Here is a 24644-nt window from a genome sequence, read left to right on the forward strand (position 1 = left end):
AATTATCTCCATATCTGACAGTGATAGATGCAAAAAATTGGCCTGTAATTTGTATAAGTCATCAGTTGTGTATATATATATATATATATATATATATATATATATATATATATATATATATATATTTAAAATACAGCTGTACATAAGACACACTGGTACAGCCCTGGAGATGAGGCAGTGAAAGATTGTGGATACCATTACTGGACTGGTGAACAGGACTGTCAGTATAGCTAAAGACATAGTTTGTCAGAATGTCTGTCACTAAGATATTGCCTTAAATTGTGTAAAAGACAGTCAAGTAGCATATTTGATAGTGTATTTCAAGACATCTTGTAAATTAAATTACTGGATAGATGGTTGGATGGTAAGAATGTGTTTTGGTTAAAACATACAACTGTGTAAAATATCTCTCTTCCTTTCTCTTCGTTAGTCATGAGTAGACAGTATGTTAAATTTATATGCATCTAGTTAACACATACTGATGAGATGTGGAAATGTATGTCACTTGCTTGACACTAAGAAAAAGGCATCAGTGCATGATTGAAAGTAGGTATAGTTATCAGAATAGCAGCATAGTGAGGGCTGGTGTTAGCATTTTGGGGGCCCCCAGCAAGTGTCAAGTTGGGGGGCCCCCAAACACTTTCAGTCTAAGTATCGCCCTGTTACTGCCACCCCCTAAGCAACTTCTTATCTCATGCTGCAAACTTTTAGCATTAGTACACACAGAATGACCTGTAGTTTCAATGGTTTTAAATTACGATAGTCTTGTGTACCACATTATGTTGGCCCATCTCACAAAGGGACATTCACAATTACTGCCATTTAGTTGCAGCAATGATGCATTACAATAACTCTAATTGCAGCTCTCCTTAGGTGAAATTGTACCCTAGGGCACTGCCTACTGTTTCAGCACTCTGCCCTATACACACACACACACACACACACACACACACACACACACACACACACACACACACACACACACACACATCTGACAATGCTCCCCTCAGTTTCCTCCCCCCATTTTGAGCTCGCCATACCATGGATATTACTTTTTTTCTTCATTTTCCCATATGTTGCCTTACTCTTCAGATTTTTCAAGAAGCCATAACTTTAGTGGATTTTATTTTATTTATTTATTTATTTTTTACAAAACCTTTTCATCCAGTGATGGATTGGACAGAAGTTATGATAAAGGATAGAAATTCAGTGTGGTTCAGCTTTAGTTTTCCTTGCATCCTTTTAACACACCTTTCCTAACCAAGACAGAACAGTAATAACTATGCTTAACATTCAAAGATGACAAAATAGGTGCTCAGAATAAACTTACAAGACAATTGCTGTGAGGATACACAGGTCCTATTTTGGAATACAGATTGCCTCCTTAACCCGCCAAAAAGTTAATGTGTATATATCTCTCTTATGTTACATTGGGACTCCTAGAAGATCTAAGTATCCAAATGTTCTGTGATCTATTTTAATGATACTCAGAAAAATAATGTGTGTGTTCTGGCATTGTTGGGTGCGTGCACAGATAAAAATCTGTGATATTTTTCTACAAATGCACACACAAACATATACATGCGCAAACACACACACACACACACACACACACACACACACACACACACACACACGCCATAGCAATACAATTTTGTACTTATCTCAGCAAATAGCAATACATTGTGGAACACTAGTACTGCCACACCAGATCAGTGACTGCTGTTTAGCAGTCACCAAATAGCAGCAGGGATAAGTCACTTTTATTTAGTTCATTGAGGAGTAATGCATACCTATCGTTGTCCCTGATTTCAGAGATCTTTCTTGATTTTGCTTCATGATTTTTCTCTGTCCTTCGTAAAAAGTTGATTTAATGGTAAACTATTCAGGGTTGCAGACAGACAATAAATTCAGGCATGAGAGTTTTATACATCTTATTGTCCAACAATTCATTTTGATACAAAACATGTTATTGTATTAACTTTTTAAGTGAATTAGAGTAGTACTTAAAATATGTTGCTGATTTTGAGCCTTTATTCTGCTATTATTTTTGGCATTGTGCAAAATTCTTCAGCAAAGAACTTGAACGCTATAGTATCTTGTGTTCTGCCAGTATTTATAAAACTCTGTGAAAGATAAAAAAGATCTGAAGCATCAGCTCTTCTTAAAATCCAAGGTTTTCACTGAGATCAGTCACTCTGGGCTGTGATCTCTCTAGTGCTTACCTTGCTCATGTTCATTATCAGCTTTATCCTAAAAAGGGTCATGTCACAGTCCTGTTAAGGTAAAGGATCATAATCAGGAAATTAGTACATTTTTTATCCTCATTTTTTCATAACCGGCAGCAGCTTTTGTGTGGCCCCCATACAGTCAAGGATGAATAAGGGGGGCCATGCAGCCACAGGTACTGCAGATTAATTTCAGTGGGTATAATGTCCACCAGTGGGGTTTAACTAAGCTAGTGGCACTACATCACTTGTAAAATATTTAATGGAATTGCAAAGCCTGTTACTTGATAAAAAAGTGTTACTATAACCAGAATATCTTTGAATTTTAAAGGAAATGTAAATAAGAGTTATTATTACCCACATGGTTTAGTAAGTATACAGGATAGCTGTAGTAGCTCTTGTTGATTTGACTGACATGTTAAAAATATCAGTTTAAGATAACTTGCTCTAGTTGGGGGCTTCCAGCGACTGCAGGGTTCGCTGGTGCTTAAAGCCGGCTATGTGCATAGTTTTCTGGCACCTCTACCATGTGCTTTACTACAAAAATGAAACCAGTTCCTTTCATTGCTGTACTAGTCAGGGCTCTGACAAATATTGAAACCAAGAAAAGTTGTGCCTGGCCATTAATGCCGACATTAGCACTACAGAGCAGACACATTCTCAAGTGTGCTATTGTTAAATGCAGTCTTACAAGTGCAAAATTGTACACTGAACAGCTGATGGGGTAAGTCTGTTGACTTTATAGTTCCAGATGTACTGGTGAGAGATTTGCTGTGTCCAAGCTCACTAAAAGAGGTATGAAAGGGAATGCAGATTCACATGTAGAAAGTTATATGTCAAGCTGTGTTACTGCAGATGGAAGCTGTGAAGGATAGGACATACAAAACAAGAATCTATAAAGATGCAAGAGGCCACTTTATTAGCAAAACAGAGCAGCACCATGCTTCTTATTGCTTCACTGAAATGGGAAATCTGTATTTCTATACTACAACAGAGCATTTTTTATTAAGCATACTGTTAGTTGTCATTACTGTTTGGCCACTTATAATTAAGGACAACCAAGTCCAGCCCCTCTGCTGCTTTACAGATTTTGAATTGCAAATATAGTAGTTTTGATACTGTAGTCACACCCAGTGTATGAGGATTCTACTTTTAAGTTGTTATGAAACGTGTTAGTCTTAATTTCAGCAATGTCGCTAGCCTTTTCCATGGGATAATATTTGTGTCAAGTATTTTAAGTAGGGAAGTCAATATTCTTCAGGATGTTTGAAGCTAGGAGGGGAAAAACTGATTAAGATCTGGAAGGTTTTGTTTAACAGCATTTTAAGAGGTGGGCAAGCACCAACATCCTGTAAGGAAGTGGTGGTGGCTATAATACCTAAACAGGGTAAAGACCCATCAGAGCCAGCTTCATACAGGCCCATTTCTGTTCTAAATCAATCATGATTATAAAATGTTTGTCTGTAGTGGCTAAATGGCAAAGATGGTGCCAAAATTGATAGATATGGATCAGTGTGTTTTTGTGGAGGGGAGGCAAACATTTGACAACATTAATAGAACAGTAATAATCCAGAGGGAAGCAGAATGTAAGAAAGTACCACTGTTGTTGGTGGGTCCTGATGCAGAGAAAGCATTTGACAGAGTAAACTGGGAGTTTGCATAGGGCAATGGAAGCATTTGCATTCCCTGGTAAAATTATAAGGTTGATTAGGAGGATATATGAGGGAATGGAGGTAAAAATTAAGGTGGGTGAGTTCCCCTCTGGTAATTTCTTTTTGAACAGAGGAGCCAGGTAGTGGGCCTTCTTTCCCCTTTATTTGCATTATATTTAGAACCATTGGCAAAGAAAGTAAGAGACTCAGAAATTCAAGGACATAACTCATAGGTTCATAGGTAGGTACTAGGCTATTGGCCCTAGGGCCTATATAAGCCTTGCCAAACGGTACCCTGGCTTTCACTACCCAAGAAAATTATTTTTCTGTGCCCCTGTCGAGCAGAGCCACAAAAGTGATCCCCAGGGTGAATTTCCTATCTCCCATCCAATCATCAAGATTTTTCTTGAAGAGTGCTAATGAGGAGCTTTGTTTGATATAGATAGGTAGTTTGTTCCAGAGTATGGGATGTCTCTGGGACAGGAATCTATCCCTCCAGCATGTTCTGTTTATTGTGGTGACAAGGTTTAGGTCCCTAGAGAGTGTAGCTCTGAGGGATTGGGATTTCTTTAAGTGGAGCATGTCCAGCAGCTCTGGGTTTGACCTAGCTTTGTATGTTAGGCAGAGATCGCCTCTGAGTAGGTGATATGTGACGAGTAAAGCTGGAGTTTTTGAGACTGTCTGCGTAAGGCATCTGTTTGAAGCCGGTAATCCTCTTTGTGAGGTATTTCTGTGGCCTTTCCAGTTGTTGTAGATGTCTTGTGAGGTACATACCAAAAGGGGCTTTGTACTCTATAATGGGTCTAATGAGTAATGAGTAGAGGGGAACAATTACCTCTTTTTTCCTGGATGAGAAACCTTTTGTGATGAGGTATGTTAGTCAAGCTGGCTGTATTTCCAGACATTATTTTATACATGATAAAACCAGAAAAGGCCACTTTGTTCTGGAACATTTTGAGACAATTTCAAGTCTTATCAAGATGCAAAATTAATGAAGCTAAAACAATGGCAATAGCAATAAACTATGTACCTACACAAAAATTAGTTTGGCAATATCCATATTTATGGGGCCGTGATAAAATGGAGTACTTAGGAGTATGGATTAAATAGGATTCTGGTGTCGCAGCTAATAAGTGGGAAGAGACTAAAGAAAAGATAATACATAAACTGAGAAATTGGAAGCTCTGTTTTATGGATATGGATAGCAAGATACAAGCAGTTAAATGTTTTAGTCCCTTTCGTTTTATGCACAGGTTAGGTGTATTTTTATCAACCAGAGGAGAAGTTGTGGATAGCAGTTAAAGAGATGGAGGATTTTATCTGGGAGGGGAAGACGGCAAGAGGCAACTGGGATAAACTGATTATTCCAACAGAACAAGGTGTTTTGGGATTACCCAATTTGAAGGGCTATTTCAGAGCTATACAGACTTCTATGCATAACACCAACAGAAAGTTATAATTCAAAGTGGAAAGGGATGATGATGAAATAGGGAGGAAGCTCAAGAAACAAGGAGAGACTGAGATGTTGGATGCAGATCCGCAAGGAGAATAACAATAACAGTACAGAATGTTAGAATACTTTTTGCTACTTGAGGAATATAAGAACTAAGCCAATATGGAACTGGAGAAAGGAGATTCTGCCGATAGTGATGTCTGCAAGTAGGGATACAAACAGTAGTCGAGGGCGCAGGATTTATTGGAGAAAACTGGCAAAACCATCAAGGTACTGGGAGCAAATAATTAGGGAAGGAAATGTAATAGAATGGGAAGAGGCGAAGAATTTATTGGAACTGCAGGCTAGATATTGCCTTCCTTATCAAGGATTGATGTCAAGAGTGTAGGCAAAGAGAAAATATAGAGGGATCCTAAGTGAGAGACCAGCACTGGTAGAATTTTTAGTAAAATTTAGAATAGAAGCTTCTGTTAAAGGAATAATTAGAAGAACATTGTATGATAACAATAAGAATCAATCAGAGGAGTTTAGAAAGGATTGGGAAGAGAGATTGGATATGCAATTCACAAAGAAATAATGGAGGGATATATTTATGTCTTCTAAATATGCAACAAATTCTAGAAGATTTAGGATCTTTGCTTGGAAGTGTTTACATAGGTATTTTTATACCCCAGGTAGACTCCAAATAATCTTTCCCTCGGTTAGATAGCAAATGTTGGGGTTTGATGGAGAAGAGGTAATTGGGAGCATATTTTCTGGGAGTGTAATGAGTTAGCATACTTTAAAAATTCACTGCAGACTACTCTGTCAGAAATACTGGGTGAGCAAACTGGTACAGCTCAGAAAATCAGTTTTTTGAGCCATAGTACAAAATCGGAATTGCCTAGAGTTAAGCTGCCAAAAAGCAATTACTAGAAAATGGAACTGAAACTTTAAACCAACTGTACTAGAAGTAGTAAATATAGTAACAGAGATAAACAACTGGAAATGGGTTCTTTAGAAAAGGGTAGAAACAAATTGCATAGAAAAAAATGGGAATTGTGGGAACAGTGCATGCACTGGAGGATGGAGGTTTAAAAGAAGGCAGGATTTGAATGAGATATGTAATGTTTGACTGAAAGTGACTGGATAGATAATAAGTGATGTGTACTGTTTGTAACCGATATTGTCAATATGGTTTGTTTTCATTTATATAAATGTATGATTGCCTATGTCATAAGTGATATTTAATAAAGATGTTTCTTGCTTAAACAAAAATAAAAACTAAGTCTTGCCATGTTGATCCTCTATGGAGGACGATGGTAAAGCATCCATTTCTTTCCCTTTCCCTCTGGAAACCCCAAACTGTGTGAGTACTTGCAGATTATAGAAGAGTGGGGGAAATAGACATGTTTAGAACCACTCTTCTCTGCAGAAGAATATTATGGGTGTCTGATCTGGCCAAGTATCCGGATGGGTGGATGGTTTCTTCCTTGCTGAACATTATAGGGGATGTGGGGGATGCTGCTTGGGATAATGTGTATGCATATTAGATTTTTAAATCTCCACCATACTTTGCTTTCTGGACCCTAAGCTAGACATGACCATTTCTGCAGTTGCATGAGGAGGAATCTCACTCCTCTATTATGTCTTCACTCTCTGATAAGGAATTTGGAGTGCTGAACAGGCTTGGGAAGCTAGCATTTGCAATCCTCCACTCTGTATTAGGGTGCTGCATTATCTTAACTAGCTGCATTGTTTTCAGCAGAGTATCTCTGACAAAGTAATGCATACTGCCAAAAGCGCTGCTTGATGGCTCTGTCAAAGAGAAGATTATCAACCAAGATCCCACATTTGTGGTCAGCAACATCATGGTGCAGATATTTAGTGCCACAGTGGGAATGGGCAGGGTAGTGAGAATTGGCATAGCGGAGTACACACAGCTAGCTGTGCTTTAATATCTTAATGGAGGACACTAAAGCAACATCTTTGGATGCAGCCTTTACAGGACCCTTGCTGTTTGGACCTGAAATTAACTAGCTTTTCAGGGCATGTGGGGCAGTCCTTAGTTGCTATAGTAACTTCGCTGTGACCAGCATTTGCTTTGTAAGGTCCAAAGGAGACAAAGCAGCTTTTTTTATGTATTCCATGCAGTCTGGATGTGAACCATTGGCATCCACAAAACTGAAATTTGTAACCTTGAATGCTATTTTATTGTTTGAGTTCCACCAGTTGCAAGTCTAGTGGCTCGTTTCTCAACCCCTGCTAAATGATTCTTATTACTTTTCCCCACATCGTTCTCTTATTTGTACCATATGTTAAACTATATGTCTGTTTTTATCCCATTTCCTAGCTGTCCCTTCTGAATAAATTTCTGTTTTTCCTAATAACAGCCAAATCATTTCCACTCCCTGTTCCTTATATTTCTGCCTTTTTAAAATATAAGTAGGAAAGCGCCAGTCTGTCATTTTTACTTTTCACTGTATCTTTATCTTAGTCTTCATTGATGCATTGGCTGAAGTAGTTATTGGATGTATTTAAAAGCTTTCAGTTAAAGACCCATGGCCGTTTCTGCCCAGTCTACCCAGTTATTGTACCTTGAGGGAAATGTAAATTATATGTTTTCCTATTAAATTAGCATATTCCATTACAGATATTATTGTATATTTCTTGGGAAATATACCGTCTTCTGTTTTAGTTTCCCTTCTTCGTCCTCCTGATATTGCAAACCGGTTCTAGACCCTACCCATAAATAGTAATCCCTGCTGAAAGATAAATATCACCCCCCACCAAAAAAAATTAAGCTCCATAGTAGTAGTTTATGGTTGAATGAGCAGATGCTAGTATAGTCATCCTTCCCTGCCAATAACCTGTTAACACATCTTCAGTTATTGCCTTTTCCTCATCTATCACAGTTAGAGCCTTGCTTTCAGTCAATATTACTTCCATTTTCCTTTGTCCCTGATACTCCCGATTAAATGTCCATTTTGAAATATTTCCTTTGCCTAATTCTCATGCTTATTTCTGTCTTTTAACATTTTTATTTCCACTTTACACTTAATAAAACTCAGTACTCCACTTGTTGTCTATACCTGCAGTGCCTTTAACATTCCATCTTAAAATTCATAAGGCAGCCATTCTGATAAAAAGTTGTTACTTTTACATATTCTACAGAACCGTTCTTTTGAAGTGTTTCCAACTTGTAACATAGATGCAGACTCTAAATGCCTGATGGGCTTATCTTGTATGCAGTTACTGCTTCTCATTTCTGTTTGAACCCATTTCACATTTTCTCGGACGTTTTGCTTCAATTAAAACGCTTAAGAAAAATTACATTAAACACGCACATATTTAAACTGCCCAAAAACTGAAGGTGCTTTTCCATATATGGTCAGTTATCCTAAACAGGCAGCTACACTAACAAGGCTTTACCTATTTTAAAGTTAGGCTTACTCATGTTGAAAATCCATGCTAGAGTTTATGTTCCCTTTTGCACAGATACCACCTGTGTTTCTCCTGTGTTTTGCTCCCGTTTGTAAAAAAAAAAAAAAAAAAAAAAAAAAACAACTTGCATGCTCTCAGTTAATTGACTTTTAACAGTAAGAACCAGTGCACTGGAAACCCTTAAATTAATGAGCTAAATTCATGGTTACGCTTAATTTGGAAGTACTAAGGCTACAGCTTGCAAAAGTATTCACCCCCCATGTCAAACTTAAGTATTTTTACTGAGCTATTTGCCCATTTCCCCTTTTAAGTACTAATTAGAATGCTTCTAATGTGAATAACTCTGTGCACATTGTTTGCTCATTTCCTGCACCTTTAGGCTCAGTCTCCATCTGCAAGTATTCTGCTGATGGAAAAAATTAATAGCTTTGTAAATACTAAAAATCTACCAATTTTTGAGCATTCATTTCCTAGCATGTTTGTTTAAAAAGAGTTTTCTGTGTTTATAGTGTAAACTGAGAACACTGGTCTATACTTCTACCTATATAAAAATCAGGAGAGCTTTTATATATTAATACACACATAATATGATCAATAAAGTTTTACATTCTTCCCAAGAGTGCAACATTATATTGCTTATATCCAGCCTTTATTTTGTTACAGTAAAAATTTTAGATATATTATAATAAAAAGCAGTTTCTTTAACATCACTAGCATAAACTGCAGTCACTGATACAATTCCATCACGTCTCATTTCAACTATCTCTACATACTGTACTGAACTACTTCAATAAATTTATTTTACAAATTATAAAGAATAAAAACTGGTTTTATTTGGTTACATCTTCAGTACCTTCATTGTTCTAAACATTAATGACAGAGTGGAAATTATACTTTAGAGTCATCCTACCAATTTAACACTTCTTAAAGAAGCACAGTACTGATGTTTAAACCACATCTAATAGAAGTGACACTTTACAGTCCTTCCACTTATTTCCTAAGTTCGCTTTACTTCCGCTCTGGGGCCTTTACAAGCCTAGCCCATAGACATGCCCTGGCATTGTGCTGCCCGTCGTTAGTTCCCAGTGCCTCTATCAAGTAGAGCCACTGGAGTAATCCCTGGGGTGAACTTTCTATTTCCCATCCACTCGTCAAAATTTCTCTTGAAGAGGGCTAGTGAGGTGCTCTGCCTGACATGTATGGGAAATCTATTTCAGAGCATGGGCAGTCTCTTGGTTGTGAACCTGTCCCTCCAGCATGTTGTGTTGATTGTGGTAATGAGGTTGAAATCTCTGGAGCATGTGGTTAGGAGGGATTGGGATTTCTTTAGATGTAGCATTTCTAACAGAGCTGGATCAGACATGGCTTTGTAAGTCAAGCAGAGATTGCCTCTTAGTAGATGATATGAGACAGAGAGTAGCTGGAGATTTTTGAGTCTATTCATGTAGGACATGTGTTAAGGCCTAGTATCCTCTTCGTAAGGTACTTTTGTGGCCTCTCCAGCTGTTGCAGGGGTCTAGTGAGGTACATGCCAAATGGGACATTATACTCTATGATTGGTCTAATGAGGGAAGAGTAGAGAGAAATGATGGCCTCTTTCTTCTTGGATGCAAAACCCTTGCTAATGAGATGCGTCACAGAGGGACTTTCTGACTTTCTGACCACAGTGTCCCCAGATCTCTTATAACGCCTTCAGTGTTCCAGTTCCCATTGATGTGGTAATTAGTGGGAACTGAGTTTTTCCCAAAGGGGATGACAATGCATTTTTTGGCATTAAGCTTAAGGCCATGGTTTTGAACACCAGTCATTGGTCTCAGTGAGGCCTTTCTGTAGGATGTCTACATCACGGGGGGGAGTTAATAATGGCTCCCTGCTTGCAGTCGTCTGTGAATTTGGTCAGCCAGAGTCCCTCTGTGTTGGTCTGGACTTCTCCGAAGAAGATGCCAAACAGGAGAGGACCCAGGACCGATCCCTGTGCGACTCCACTCGTGACTGATTGGCAGTCTGACTTGGAGTCCTCTACTTTCATACTGTGTGTTCTATCGGCGAGCCAGTTTGCAACCCATGTAACGATATAGGGATTGATGCCTAGTTTGGTGAGTTTATCAATAATTCCTGAGTGAGGAATGGTACCAAAGGCCTTGGCCGGATCAAAGTAGGCTGTATGAACTGCGTTACCTTCATCCACCGCTCTGGTGACCGACTCATAGAAGTCAACCAGGTTGAGCAGGCATGATCCACCTTTCACAAAACCAAATTGCTTGGGATCTAGAGTTTGGAGATTCCCTATGTCCTTGTTAATTAGGTCCATGATGATGCGCTCCATAGCCTTACATATCAGACTCGTCAGGCTAATGGGGCAATAATTTCCAGGGTCTGTAGTCGCTCCTCCTTTATGGAGAGGGATGACTGTATTAGTGTGCCATTCTGTAGGGACAAAGCCTGAGGTGAGGCTGTGAGTGAGCAGAGCACACAGATGTGGTGCCATTTAACTTTGTAATTCATGTAGAACACAGCCAGGGATATTGTTGGGTCCCATGGAAGCTGTATTCTTGGTCTTAGACCATGCAGCTTTAACCTTTGCTGCAGTAATGCAGGGTGCCTGGCATTCTTCCAGAATTGAGATTGGTCCTTTAGGGTGAGGGTAAAGTTGGCACTGAATCTGTCAGCCAGTATGTTGTCAATATCTGTTGGCTCAGTATAGGAGGTACCATTGTGCAGTAACTCAGAGCAAATCGGGGCATTGCCATGGAGATTCTTGATATAACTAAAGAAGGCTTTGTGGTTGTTTTTAGTGTCTGCCACAATTCTGCCTTCATAGCTGACTTTGGAGGTTTTGATGAGGGGATCACAACTTTTTGTTGAGGCTAATAAGGGATTTTTTTTCAGTCTTGGGACTTCACCTTTTTTGCAACAGTTTCTTCCTTCTGTTGTAGAGTTTATTAATGGCAGGGGACCGCCAGACTAGCTTCCCTCTTTTGGAGGGAACGTCTTGGCTCCGTTGGGTGTGGCTAGTTTCATGCATTTATGTATGTGTTCATATAGTGCATTGGTGCATGATTCGGCAGTCATGCATCTGTTTTCCATTGGTGGGTGCTGTGAAATTAGACACCTCTGTTTTTAGGAGTCCAAAGTCAGCTTTGAGGAATTTTTTCATGGTGGATATGGGGGGGGGGGGGTGTGAGATGTGGATTTCCATGGTGATTAGTTTAGTTTGTGGTCTGATCTAACCAGGGAGGAATTGACTTGGTGTATAGCAACAGTTGCCAATGTTAGTAATAACCAGGTCAATGATGTTGCTTCCTGTAGTGGAGGTAAGAATGAGCTGGTCCAGGGCATTGGAACTGATAAATTCCAGGACGCGTTAGGTCAGTGCATTGGTGCTTGAGTAGTTTTCCCAGTTGATGGAGAGGTAGTTGAAGTCTCCTAATATGAGAGTGTTGGATTGGACCTTGATAGATTCCAGGGTGCTTGGGAACGTGGAGTGAAAGCCTAGGGACATGGTTGGGGACCTATAGCAGGCTATGACCTGTGTGTGTGTGTGTGTGTGTGTGTGTGTGTGTGTGTGTGTGTGTGTGTGTGTGTGTGTGTGTGTATGTGTATGTGTATATGTATATGTATATATATATATATATATATATATATATATATATATATATATATGTGTGTGTGTTAGAAATTCTATTTGTTCGTAAATGTTATTTAATGTGTACACAGTACTAATTGTATTTTTCTCAGTGATCTTCACTGAAATGCTTATTTTTCTTTTTGAACCTGTATCTGCTAGAAAACTGTATTGAATACTCCTTTGTATAGACTAACTAGGTTATGCGTATTTTGCATCTTACTATATGTATACTGTTGTACTATCTAATTATTGTATTTTGCTTAAATTTCTGTGGAGCTTTTCTCCCCGGGCCTCCACTGAAAATGAGCTTCTGGTCCAGTCGGACTTAACTGGTAAACAAAAAAAAAAAAACAAAAATAATATTTGTTTTCCCGACTTTCTAAGCTAGTATAGTCCAGTTTTCGGGTTAGTGCTGAATCCAGGGCTGTGTTACAAGTTTCTGTGTTTGCTCATACCTTACTTGGATAGAAAGAAGTTTCTCTGTTCACTGTGAGAGAGGGAGCTTTGAGCAGCCTATCCCTCCCTGGAGGAGGGGTTTCAGCCAGAAATTAGTAGTTTATTGGCCATTTTGGGCTAATTTCTCTCTTTCATTTCCCTGCTATAAAACCCGCATTTGCAAAGTTTTTGTGCTTGTATACAGCTCAGCAAGCTCTTGCCTGGTGCCCTGCAGAGTTCTACAGCAGCAGAGAGACAAAAGAGACTTTGGAGTGATTATCATTTTTCTGCTTATTCTTGCTGCCTTTAGCTAATTCCGCCTAAAACGCCGATTTTCTAGAGTTTCTGTGATTTAAAAAGCTTGTTTCAACTATATATTGTACTTATTTTACTGCCTGCACTTGAACAAAGTTGTTTTTGTGATTACATTACCTGTTTAACTGTTGTAGGCTACACACTCAAGTGTGATAGCCATTTATTTGCATTTAAAGTGCGTTTTTGATTGTATCTACTTTGCTTTCTGAAAAACAAAACAAAACAAAAAAAAACTTGTTTTCCCACCTTTCTAAGCTAGTATAGTCCATTTTTCAGGTTAATGCTGAATTCAGGGTTGTTACAAGTTTGTGTTTGCCCATACTTTACTTGGATAGAAGGAAGTTTCTCTGTTCACTGTGAGAGAGGGAGCTTTGAGCAGCCTGTCCCTCCCTGGAGGAGTGATTTCAGCCCAGAAATTAGTAGTTTATTGGCCATTTTGGGCTAATTTCTATCTCTTTCATTTCCCTGCTATAAAACCCACATTTGTGCGGTTTTGAGCGCCGGTTAGCTAGGGTATAACTATTCCCGGCTCAACAAAGTCTACTCATCAATTTTTCCCTTGGAACTAGACAAACTTTCAACTAAAGACCTCAAACCATTCACTTCTCATCCCGGCACTTGCTCTAAACTCATAGCAAGCACTAATAAATCTTAACACTAGACCCCCCTATACTGTAGAGAAGGACAAGGCTCTCTATTTGACCTTACCAGCCAATCAGTAAAGCAGTTCATTGTACCTATCCAGGCATGTCCAAAGGGCAGTTTCAGGTGTACTCTCTGGTCCAACTGGTGAATCTGGGCATTTTGAGGCAATGCTACAATTGCCTCATGTACACAGACAACCCCCTCCTCCTTCCACCAAAGACTAATACATGGGAGAGATGCAATTATACAGCCAAACTGGAGGCTAAGCTCTCTCAACCCAAGACTGGACCAGACAGTCAAGAGGAGAAGGGAATTACTTGCATCACACCACCAGTCTCACATAGACCTATGAAACCAGCACAGGTAAAAAACACACATAAATACACAAAAACATACTCGGGGGCTCTAAATAAAAATCTGCAAAAGCAACAGAGACCTCCAAAGTAGACATCCAAGCAACCTCCACCCCCAACACAAACCATGAAACACATACTTCACAAAACCAGTGTGCTACACAATCACAGCCCTTAAGGCAAAATAACTTACCCAACACACTAGTAATAGGTGACTGTATAGTCAGGCACACTGACATCCCACTCACTAGGCTGAACAAAGAGAAGGTTACTGTTAGCTGCCTGTCTGGTGCCAGGATTCACCATGTAACACAAGCACTCAAGTCACTCCAGAACAAGTACAAATACGACTCTGTCATTGTCCATGTTGGTGTGAATGACCTGAGCCGTACCTCCCTGGACTACATGAAAAGAGACATGGAGGAACTCTCAGATCATGTAGCCCAGGCCGGTATGACCCTGACCCTGAGTAGCATCCTGCCCTCACCAAGAATGATACCACGGTACAGAGAAAAAATTATCAATTTCAGCAATTGGCTAAGTTTCTGGTGTCATTCAAAGGGGATTCAATGTTTGTCAGCCTGGGGTGACATGCTCGACAAGCCGTGCTGCTTCGCTGGAGATGGCTTCACCTGTCACCCTTAGGCTTTCGAATACTGGCCAAGGCACTTGCCACCCTCATAGTGCCTTTTTTAGGCAAGGCTCAAAAGACAAAACCCACCGCCGTAAACAGTGCAAGTAACAAAAAACTGAGAGTAATGCTACTCAATGCCAGAAGTCTAAACCTCAAAATGCACGCACTCGAGGCACTCCTCAGTATGGAGGAAATCAATATATGTGCAGTAACAGAAACCTGGTTTAAGACTCCAGAGTGCACCCCAGTACTACCAGGCTACAACTCTTACCATACATTTCGGCCTCAAAACCCGGACTGAAATGCAAAAGGCAGGGAGTATCCATATTCATCAAGGATACCCACACCTCCAGGTTAGTGTCACAGCACGATGCTTCAGAGATCATCCACGTGCAACTAACAACGGGCAAAATTGCTATTCAAATTATAGCTTGCTACAGATCACCACCATGTCCCAGGACCCCACTCCACATTCCTGGAAACAATGGGAAACATAAAGGTCCTACTTGTAAGGGTATAGCTGCAACAGGCAATCCAGGTAGTATCCCTGTCTTCAAAAAGTTCTGTTTCCAACTCAGTCAGAAATAACAGGTCACCAAGTTGTAGAATAATAACAGCGATTTAATAGCGATTTTATGAACAATTCCAGCTCAGTAAAAACAAATAAAATTAAGCGCTTTTCGTCTTCTGACTACGAATAATCGCTATTAGTATTCTACAACTTGGTGACCTGTTATTTCTGACTGAGTTGGAAACAGAACTGTTTGAAGAGAGGGATACTACCTGGATTGTCTGTTGCAGCTATACCCTTACAAGTTTGAGTTTGAGTTTTTTTCTTGGCATGTTTTGTCTTAAACATAAAGGTCCTACCAAACACCCTGATGTTGGGTGATTTTAATTACCCAAACTTTAACTGGAAGAACTAGTACAAACTCCCTTGTCTAACATTTCCTAGAATTTATAAACTCAAATGCCCTGGATCAACTGGTCAACACCCCCACCAGAGGTGACAACATATTGCACCTGGTCATCACCAACATGGGCGACCGGTGTTTCACACTGGAGGTCAACCCCTCGCTGGTTATATCTGACCATAAACTAATCACTCTGGATATTCACATTCCGCCACCACCCCTGGTCAAAGAAACCACCGTGAAAAACTTTTCAAAAGCAAACTTTGCGTTACTTAAGACCAAGGTATGAAGTTTCAAAGCCCCCATGCTAAAGGATAACGCTGTCCAAGCTGCAAAATCCTTTACTAATGCACTCTACGGGCACCTACAAGAATGCATGGATCATGCTATCCCAAACAAAACCAAGACTCACTCCTCCAGGAAAAGGAAACCAGTCTGGTGGACCCCTGCCAAAAACAAGCTATACAATAGGAGGAGGAAACTAGTACATAAAAGAGTAAAATCCCAAGAAGGGAAGACATCCCTGATCAGTATCAGCAAGAAACTACGTTCCCTCATAAAATCATCCAAGGCTAGCTTCGAAAGAAAAATTGTCATGGAATCCAAAGATAACCACAAGGCATTCTTTAGCTATGTCAAGAATCTAAATGGCAATTCTCAGATCTGCTCGGAGTTAGTGCAGAATGGCACAAAATGCACTGAACCGACCGATATAGCCAACATCCTGGCACACAGGTTCAGTGCAAACTTCACCCCCTCTCACCCCCAAAAGGGCCATAACTATACCAGAAGAATGTAGTGCCCCTGAAATCACAGACACTCAGGTTAAAACAACCCTCTCCAAAGCCAAAAACACAGCATCAATGGGACCGGACAGTGTCCCAGGCTGTGTCCTACACGAGCTCAAAGATGAACTAACCCCTCACATAAACACACTGTTTAAACCCAGCCTCTCCACAGTCTACGTGCCCACAGAGTGGTGCACAGCAACGGTTATTCCGCTCCACAAAGGTGGAGCCACAACGGACCCTGGGAACTATCGCCCTGTAAGCCTGACTAGCTTGGTCTGCAAAACTACACATCATCATGGATCTCATTAACAGAGACATTGGGAACGTCGAAACACTGGACCCTACCCAGTTCGGCTTTAAGGGCAGATCATGCCTCCTAAATTTAGTAGACGTCTTTGAGAGAGTTACCAAGGCTATAGACGAGGGAAAGGTAGTCCACACAGCCTACCTAGACCTCGCAAAGGCCTTCGACACCATTCCTCACTCAGGTATTATAGACAAGCTCACCAGCCTGAACATAAACCCCTACGACCCGAGATGGGTTGCTAACTGGCTCACAGACAGAACCCACATGGTAAGAGTTGCGGGAGCTAGGTCTGACTCTAAACCGGTTACAAGTGGTGTTTCCCAGGGCTCAGTCCTAGGACCCCTCCTGTTCAGCATATACTTCTCAGAGGTACAGGCAAGCACAGGAGGACTATGGCTGACCAAGTTCGCAGACGACTGCAAAATAGGGGCTATAATTGACTCTCCGGCTGACACAAACATCCTCCAAAAGGGTCTCACTGAGTCAGATACCTGGTGTCAAAACCATGGCCTCAAGCTAAATGCCAAAAAGTGTATAGTCATCCCCTTTGGAAAAAACAAAGTACCTACAAACTACCACATAGGTGGTAGCCCCCTAAATATGGAAGATGTAATAAGGGATCTGGGGACTCAAGTAGATAGTAACCTCTCCTTTGATAATCACATTGCCAAAGTGGTTAGAAAATCCTATGTGGCCCACCTAATCACAAAAGGGTTTGCATCCAGATCAAAAGAGGTCATTGGGCCCCTCTACGCATCACTCATCAGACCTATCATAAAGTACAATGCCCCATTTGGGATGTATCTTACAAGACACCTGCAACAACTGGAAAGACCACAGAAGTATGTCACCAAGAGAATCACTGGCCTCAAGTGGATGCCCTATGCAGCTCGACTGAAGAAACTCCAGCTGTACTTGGTTGCATACTGTCTACTCAGAGGTGATCTCTGCCCGACATGCAAGGCCATGTCCAATCCAGAATTGATGGACATGCTCCATCTAAAAAAAAAAAAAAAAAAAAAAAAAAACATATCCTCTCAAACCACATGCACTAGGGATCTAAACCTCACCACAACAATAAATAGGACGTGCTGGAAGGATAGATTCCTGTCCCAGAGACTTCCCATGCTCTGGAACAGGATTCCAGTCTAGATTAAGCAGTGCTCCTCGCTAACCCTCTTCAAGAGAAACCTTGACGAGTGGATGGGAAACAGAAAGTTTACCCCAGTGGTCACTTCAATGGCTCTGCTGGACAGAGGCACAGGGAACTAATCTAAGGGGGTGGCGAAAGCCAACACATTCCGGCTAGGCTTAAAAATGCCTTCGGGCAGATAGTTATTTATTTAGGTTCATAGGTAGGTACTAAGCTGTCACACAACACTGGTCTCTGAATCAGTTTCAGTGTACATCTGATTTTTATAATTCCCTCCTAGGCTTTTTTTTTCCCGTCACACAGTCATCTGACTTTGGAACAATGGAAAAAGTTCTCTCTCTGGGCTTTACCATCAGAAGAATGAGAAGCAGCTTGCTGGCTTTCTCTTCCTTGGGTAAACATCATTTTCTCCTTAAACTGTTCTGTCTGTTCAGCCAGAAATGCCTTTGATCCCCCAGGAAGAAAGTCTAAAGACAGCTGGATATAGTAGCTTGATTCTCATTGGCGTCTCATCATTTAGTGATTTCTTGTGTAAACATGCTTCTCTTTTGCTTTGTTTACAGTGACAAAACATTTTACACAAACACTCTGCTGTCCCCAGTTTTTAGTACTTTTTCTTTCTTCCACAATTATGTCAGGAGCATTTTTTGCTGGTATGATTACATCTTCATTAGTATAGGTCTTGACTGCTTTCTCGTGGCCAGCTATGGGGCATACACAAGATGTGACCTCCCAATTAACAATTCCTGCTGGGGAACAGTCCATTTGCTTATGTGTACTTTCATAAAATTAATGTAGTCTGTTCCTTCCAGTTTCTCTGGTACAGCTAAAAATCTCATGGTTTCTATAAGCATTCTGCTTCTAACTCCACTATCTTTTGAAACCACTTTTATTGAGAACCTCATGGTCAGCTAGCCATTTATCATTTCAGCTTCTGATTTTTTTGCAGTTTTATCAGTACGCCTAAATGGCTAGTTAAAGCTTCTGTTTTTCTACCTTTATGTTATTTGACTTTACATATTCCATCGGTGTTTTCACATTTCCATGTTTCCTCTAAATTACTACAACTTGTTTCTTGTACCAAAGCTGGTACTTTAACTGCTTTTTGATGAACAGCTCTAGGCTTCCTCGCATCTTGTTTTTTTTTCCCCTCCATTTCTAGTCTATTCTTTTTTTTCTCCATTTCTAGTTGATTATTTTTAATTTTCCAATTTTATTTGCTGAGATACAATGTATTACTTATCAGTAGCTGAATTTTACCCAAATTGTTTTTGCTTTAATACCATTTTTCACACTGTGAAAGAGCTAATCATCCCGCTTTTCAGAGTGCACCCACATTGGAATATTCTGTTGCAATTCTCTTCATTTCTGTAGTCTTCAGGTACTTTGTACCATCTCCAACTGGTGGCAGTTTCTTGGGATGTGTAGTCCCAAACAGCTAATTCTTCAGTGTTGCTGTGGAAATAGATTTAGAAAAAATAGTCAGTCATGGGTTGCAGCTCAAAATGAGTTTGCTTAGTGTTTTGGTTATGGTGATAATTCATGGTATTGTTTTATGTTAATACAGCAGTTTCTAGCACCTTTTGCAATGCTTTCATTTTCCCTTTCATTGCACACAAACATTCTGAGTATCTACAATTTTTTCATACTTATACAATTTTTGTTGCTGCAGGTTGATATTTTACACCATTAATACATTGTCTTTTCCTATGTAGAAAATTTCATGCATAGTAAAATGCAGTTCCACTTAGTCACAGCAGCATGCCAAATCTTGCCACTCTCTGAAAAAAAAACAGAAACTTGTGAGACAGCTGACTAACAGCAGTTTGCTGTTTTGTATGGCATCATAATGCAGTTCTTGGAGTGATAAAGTAGTCTAATATGATATATTCTTATAGGCCAGTGAGCAGTTCCGCATATAAACAAATGCAGACCTTGACAAATTGAGGCTGCCTACTTCTACAGTTTTCTATAGTTTGTCTGCCTAGATGTGGCCATTCTTTGACTGCATGTGAATGTTTTTCACCTTGATATGTGACCAAGCTGTGTTCTATTAGATATGCCAGGCAGTCACAGTCATACTGCACCTCATATGTCCATGAGAAGTAATTGCCTCATTTCTGTTGATTATAGCATGGATCAGGTTTCTTGGCACATTAGTGTCAATCCTAACATGTTTATATTATAAACCTTGCCCAACACCAAGCTGCACTGACTTTTTTTTTTAAATCATAGTCACTGGAACTGCTTTGAAATGAGACTAGTGAAATCTATCCATGGGATGATTAGTAATTTGAATTAGAACAGAAGGATCTGATAATGTAGAGGACCATGTGCCATAGTATTATCTAGACTGGTCCCGGTGTTATGTTGCTTCACAGGTAAAGCTTTCCCAAGTTGCAAAAAAAACCTCATATCCTGCAATGTATTGCTCTTTACAAGCCCTCTCCTATTCTTTCCCACTGGGACAGTTTGCACACAGAAAGGAAGATGCTTCAGGCTGCATTTGTTTCATTAGTGTAAAACTCCCAGTTTTGTTTTTGTTTTTTTTTTTTATGTAGTCTTTCCAATTTTTTTCTCCTACTTTGTGGGGCTTGGACCCTTTTCATTATGCCCTTTGTTTCCAGTAGGTATACCTGCGTCAGACAGATGTGCTTCATATTGATCACTGCTGCAGTAGTCTTGGCTATACAGGTTATATGCTCCCAAGGATATAGTAGTTAGCCAGCTTCCAAAGCTTCAGGGCACCTTCCTTGCACCTAAACTGTCAAGCATCTAGAGTTGTGCTAAGACTAGTTTGGGCATGAAGTCCTGCAGAGCTTTATTGCTGCTGAAGAGTATGCTGCTCTGAGGCTTTTAAGGATCGACGCGGTCAGCTTGTGCTTTTCTTTGTTGGGCCGGTACATTCCATTTAAGGAAAAACCTTCCACATTTTCTTCAATTTTGTTGATGTTTTATTTCTTCAGAAAAATTATTTTTAAAGCTCGGAGTGTTATTTAATGGACTGCTTTTGAGACTGTGATGTTATTTTAAATGGAACACTCATTTCTTTTTGTCAGCTTTAAAGGTCATTTAAACTAACCAAAAGCATATTTTCTGCAGAGAAATTGGGGTTATTTTTCCTTTGTGGTGCTACCATAGTGTTTCAGGGTACTTTTTACTTTGCTTTTTTTCTATCAAAAGGTACCATTTGTGGGCTGAAGTTTTACCGGCATTTGCTGCTCATCTTCCCTGGAAAAGAAGCACCATTTTTTTGCATGAACATGAAACAAATTACTGGTCCTGTGGTCATTTATTCTTCCAGCCATGAAACTAAAAAGTTAAGCAAGCAGCCTTTACCACCACAGCAGGCTAGCAGTTTGTCTCAACCGTAGATGGGTGACTCTGCTTTTCTATTTGTTTTATCTCAGACACCTCATCTTTTATCCAAAATCCCTCTGGTGTAGCACCTACAGCCACTGTGGACTGGGGTGGTTAACCACATCATCTGTGACTATTGATGCCCCTTCAGTGGACAAAGGAGAGCCACTCTTTTGCCAGTGTTGAGATGTACAGTGGACATAAGTGTATACACCCCTGTTAAAATGCCAGGATTTTGTAATATAAAAAATGAGACCACAATTAATCACTTCAAAATTTTTCCCACCTTTAATGTGACCTATAACCTGTACAATTCTGTTAGGGAAAAAAATATACAAAAATAAAAAATGTACAATAAGCTGGTTGCGCAAGTCTGACCACCTTTAAACTAATACTTTGTTAAATCACCTTTTGATTTAATTACAGCATTCAGTCTTCTTGGGTAGGAGTCTATCAGCATGGCACATCTTGACTTGGCAATATTTGCCCACTCTTCCTTGCAAAAGCGCTCAAAATCTGTCAGCTTGCGAGGGCATCTCTTGTGCACATCCCTCTTCAGGTCACTCCACAGATTTTCTGTTGGATTTAGGTGTCGGCTCTGCCAGGGCCATTCCAAAACTTTAATTTTCTTCTGGTGAAGCCATTCTTTTGTTGATTTGGATATATACTTGGGGTCATTGTTGTGTTGAAAGGTGAAATTCCTCTGCATCTTCAACTTTCTAGCATACGCCTGAAGGTTTTGGTTCAAAAGTGACTGGTATTTGGAACTGTTCATAATTCCCTCCACTTTGACTAAAGCACAAGCATGATACTGCCACCGCCATGCTTCACCGTGGGGATGGTGTTCTTTTGGTGATGCTAAGTGTTGTTTTTTTGTGTAAGAAAAGGCTTCCATCTTGCAACCCTACACCATAGTCCAGACATATGGAGAAGATGGGAGGTTGTCATATATAGTACACAATCAGTACTTCCCAGAAATTCCTGCAGCTCCTTCAGTGTTGCTGTAGGTTTCTTGACAGCCTCCCTGACCAGTTTTCATCTGGTGTTTTCTTCAATTTTGGAGGGTTGTTCTGTTATGTGCAACATCACTATTGTCCCATATTTTCTCCACTTTTTGATGACCGTCTTCACTGTGTTCCATGGTATATCAAATGCTGTGGAAATTTTTTTGTACCCTTCTCCTGACTGATACCTTTCAACAATGAGATCCTTTTGATGCTTTGTAAGGTCTCTGCAAACCATGACTTTTGCTGTACTAGGCAACTGAGTAAAAGTCAGCAAAATCCTACTAGGACAGCTGAACTTTATTTGGGGTTAATCAGAGTCTCTTTAATTGATGGCAGGTGTGTACCCAAGAAGACTGAATGTTGTAATTAAATCAAAAAGTGCTTCAACAAACTATTAGATGTTATGTGATCCTATCTCGCCTACATTCTGACTGATGGGTTCGGAGCCGATCCCTCGGCTCCGACTCGGCACGCTTATGCTATAGAGCGAGGCCTCTAATTGGCTGAGCTATCTTTATCCCAGGATGCACCACCACTAATCCCCCAGATCTCGTTTGCCGCTTACAGAGCTTGGACGTGGTCTCAACATTGGCTGGGCTAAGTACTATATATATAGTCTTTTTTCCTGTCAGTATTTGCTTCATTTAAACCCAAAAGCTGTTTTAACGGCTATTCTTTGTGTACGAGTGTGTTTCTGGCAGTTTGATTGAATTTTTAGTATAATTTCCTGTCAGAGAAGGTTCCGTTTACGTTAGAGGGGCCTTCCCCTGTGGTTACTACTTCTCAGTGGTTGTGTGTGGGTCAAGTACCCATTTGAGTTAGAGGGTCTTGACCCTCCTTGGTTCCCCTTTCTCTTTCTCGCTTCTGTGTGTATAAAAAAAAAAAAAAAAAAAAAAATAAGTTTTTCAGTTTTAATATTCTGAGTTAGTGGCATACTTATTGTTCCTGTGTGTCAAACCCTAAGTTTGCTGTTGTGGTCTGTTTTTCTTGTAGGACTATGTCTAAAGAACATAAACCCTCCGGGTTTAAAAAGTGCACGAGGTGTGGGTTCAAAATGTCCGTAACGGACGACCACTCCTCGTGCGTCTATTGTCTTGGCGCCAAACATCTGCAGGAATCGTGCAGTGTATGCCATGCGTTTTCCTCCCGAGTCCTCCAGGAGAGGAAAAACAAATTAATCCTCAAAGGATTAATCAAGCCTTCTTTCGAGGAGGCTTTATCTTCCTCTCCGTCTCCTTCTAAGAAGAGGAAAGCGCCGGCTCCGACCAGTCAGTCGGAACTGACGGCTAAGAAAGCTAAGCAGACTTCTCCATCGGCTCCACGGACTTCGGAGCCGAGGTCAGAACAGTCTGCCTCGATGCCTCCAGCCTCGACCCCTCTGATTTCGGAGCCGAGGTCTGGGGCATCGAGAGGCGGGTCACCCTCATCGGCTCCACTGATATTGGAGCCGATAAGGGTCATCGGCTCAGACTCTTCCCCCTCGGTGCCGAAGTCCTTATCGGCGCCGAGGGAAATTTCCTTGAAGGTTTCCTCGGAGCCGATAATTGTGGAGTCCTTTCGGAGCCGGTCCCCGAACCCTTCGGAGCCGATGGAGAAATCGGTTCGGGCCCGATCGGTATCCTCGAGATCATCCAGGATGTCTGATTCGGACATCGACAGGGTGCTCCTTCGACTCTTCCAGTCTCCGGTGTTCCAAAAGATGGTTTCGGCTCCAGCCCAGTTGGCTTCGGAGCCGATGGTCCACTCCCCTGTTGTACTTCCTCCTCCAACAGCTTCGGCACCGTTGGAGCAGGTGTTGGTGGAACCAGTGGAGGTGTTAGGGTCAGGCCCGACCCTTGCTCCGACTCCGGCTCTCGGGTCGGAGTTCAGTGCACGGACTTCTTCCTTCGGTCCTGGGGGGGAGGCTTCGGGATTGATGCTTTCGGTCCCAAGTCTCCCTCTTGGTGCGTCGGCGGGAGTACCGTCCACTGTCATGGCCACGGAGGGGGGACCTTCCCAGGATTCTGGTGGTCCCGCCTTCAGGGCTATGAGGAGTGCTCTAGCCAAATCTTCATTGGCTACCTCCACAGTTTCCCCAACTCCTTCCCTACATTTGGAGACTGGGTCATTGGCAGTCCCCCTGTCCGCAGACAGCGGAGCCCCTGGGCCTCAGGTTACCCCCGCTGGGGTTTCTCCCCCTCCTGGAGGTCCTTCTGAAGCCTCTTCGGAAGAACCTCCCAGGAAGAAAACGTGCAAGAGGAAGCACGTTGACTCCCCTGACGAGTCTTTGACATCTGACACCGATCTCGATGATGCAGAGGGGTCCCCCAAGTCGTCCTCGGATGATGTCTCCTTTGCAGACATCCT

At 41.0% G+C, this 24644-nt stretch overlaps 1 protein-coding gene across 1 annotated transcript in view; it reads left to right on the top strand.

Moving 5' to 3' along the window:
* The window catches only part of LOC122793112 (proprotein convertase subtilisin/kexin type 5-like), a 3326953-nt gene that overhangs the window by 330835 nt on the left and 2971474 nt on the right, over positions 1–24644 (top strand). The gene's annotated exons all lie outside the window — the stretch shown is intronic.

The sequence above is a fragment of the Protopterus annectens genome, chromosome 2.part0, assembly GCF_019279795.1.
Source record: "Protopterus annectens isolate FY-2018-M chromosome 2.part0, PAN1.0, whole genome shotgun sequence".
Lineage (NCBI taxonomy): Eukaryota > Metazoa > Chordata > Ceratodontiformes > Protopteridae > Protopterus > Protopterus annectens.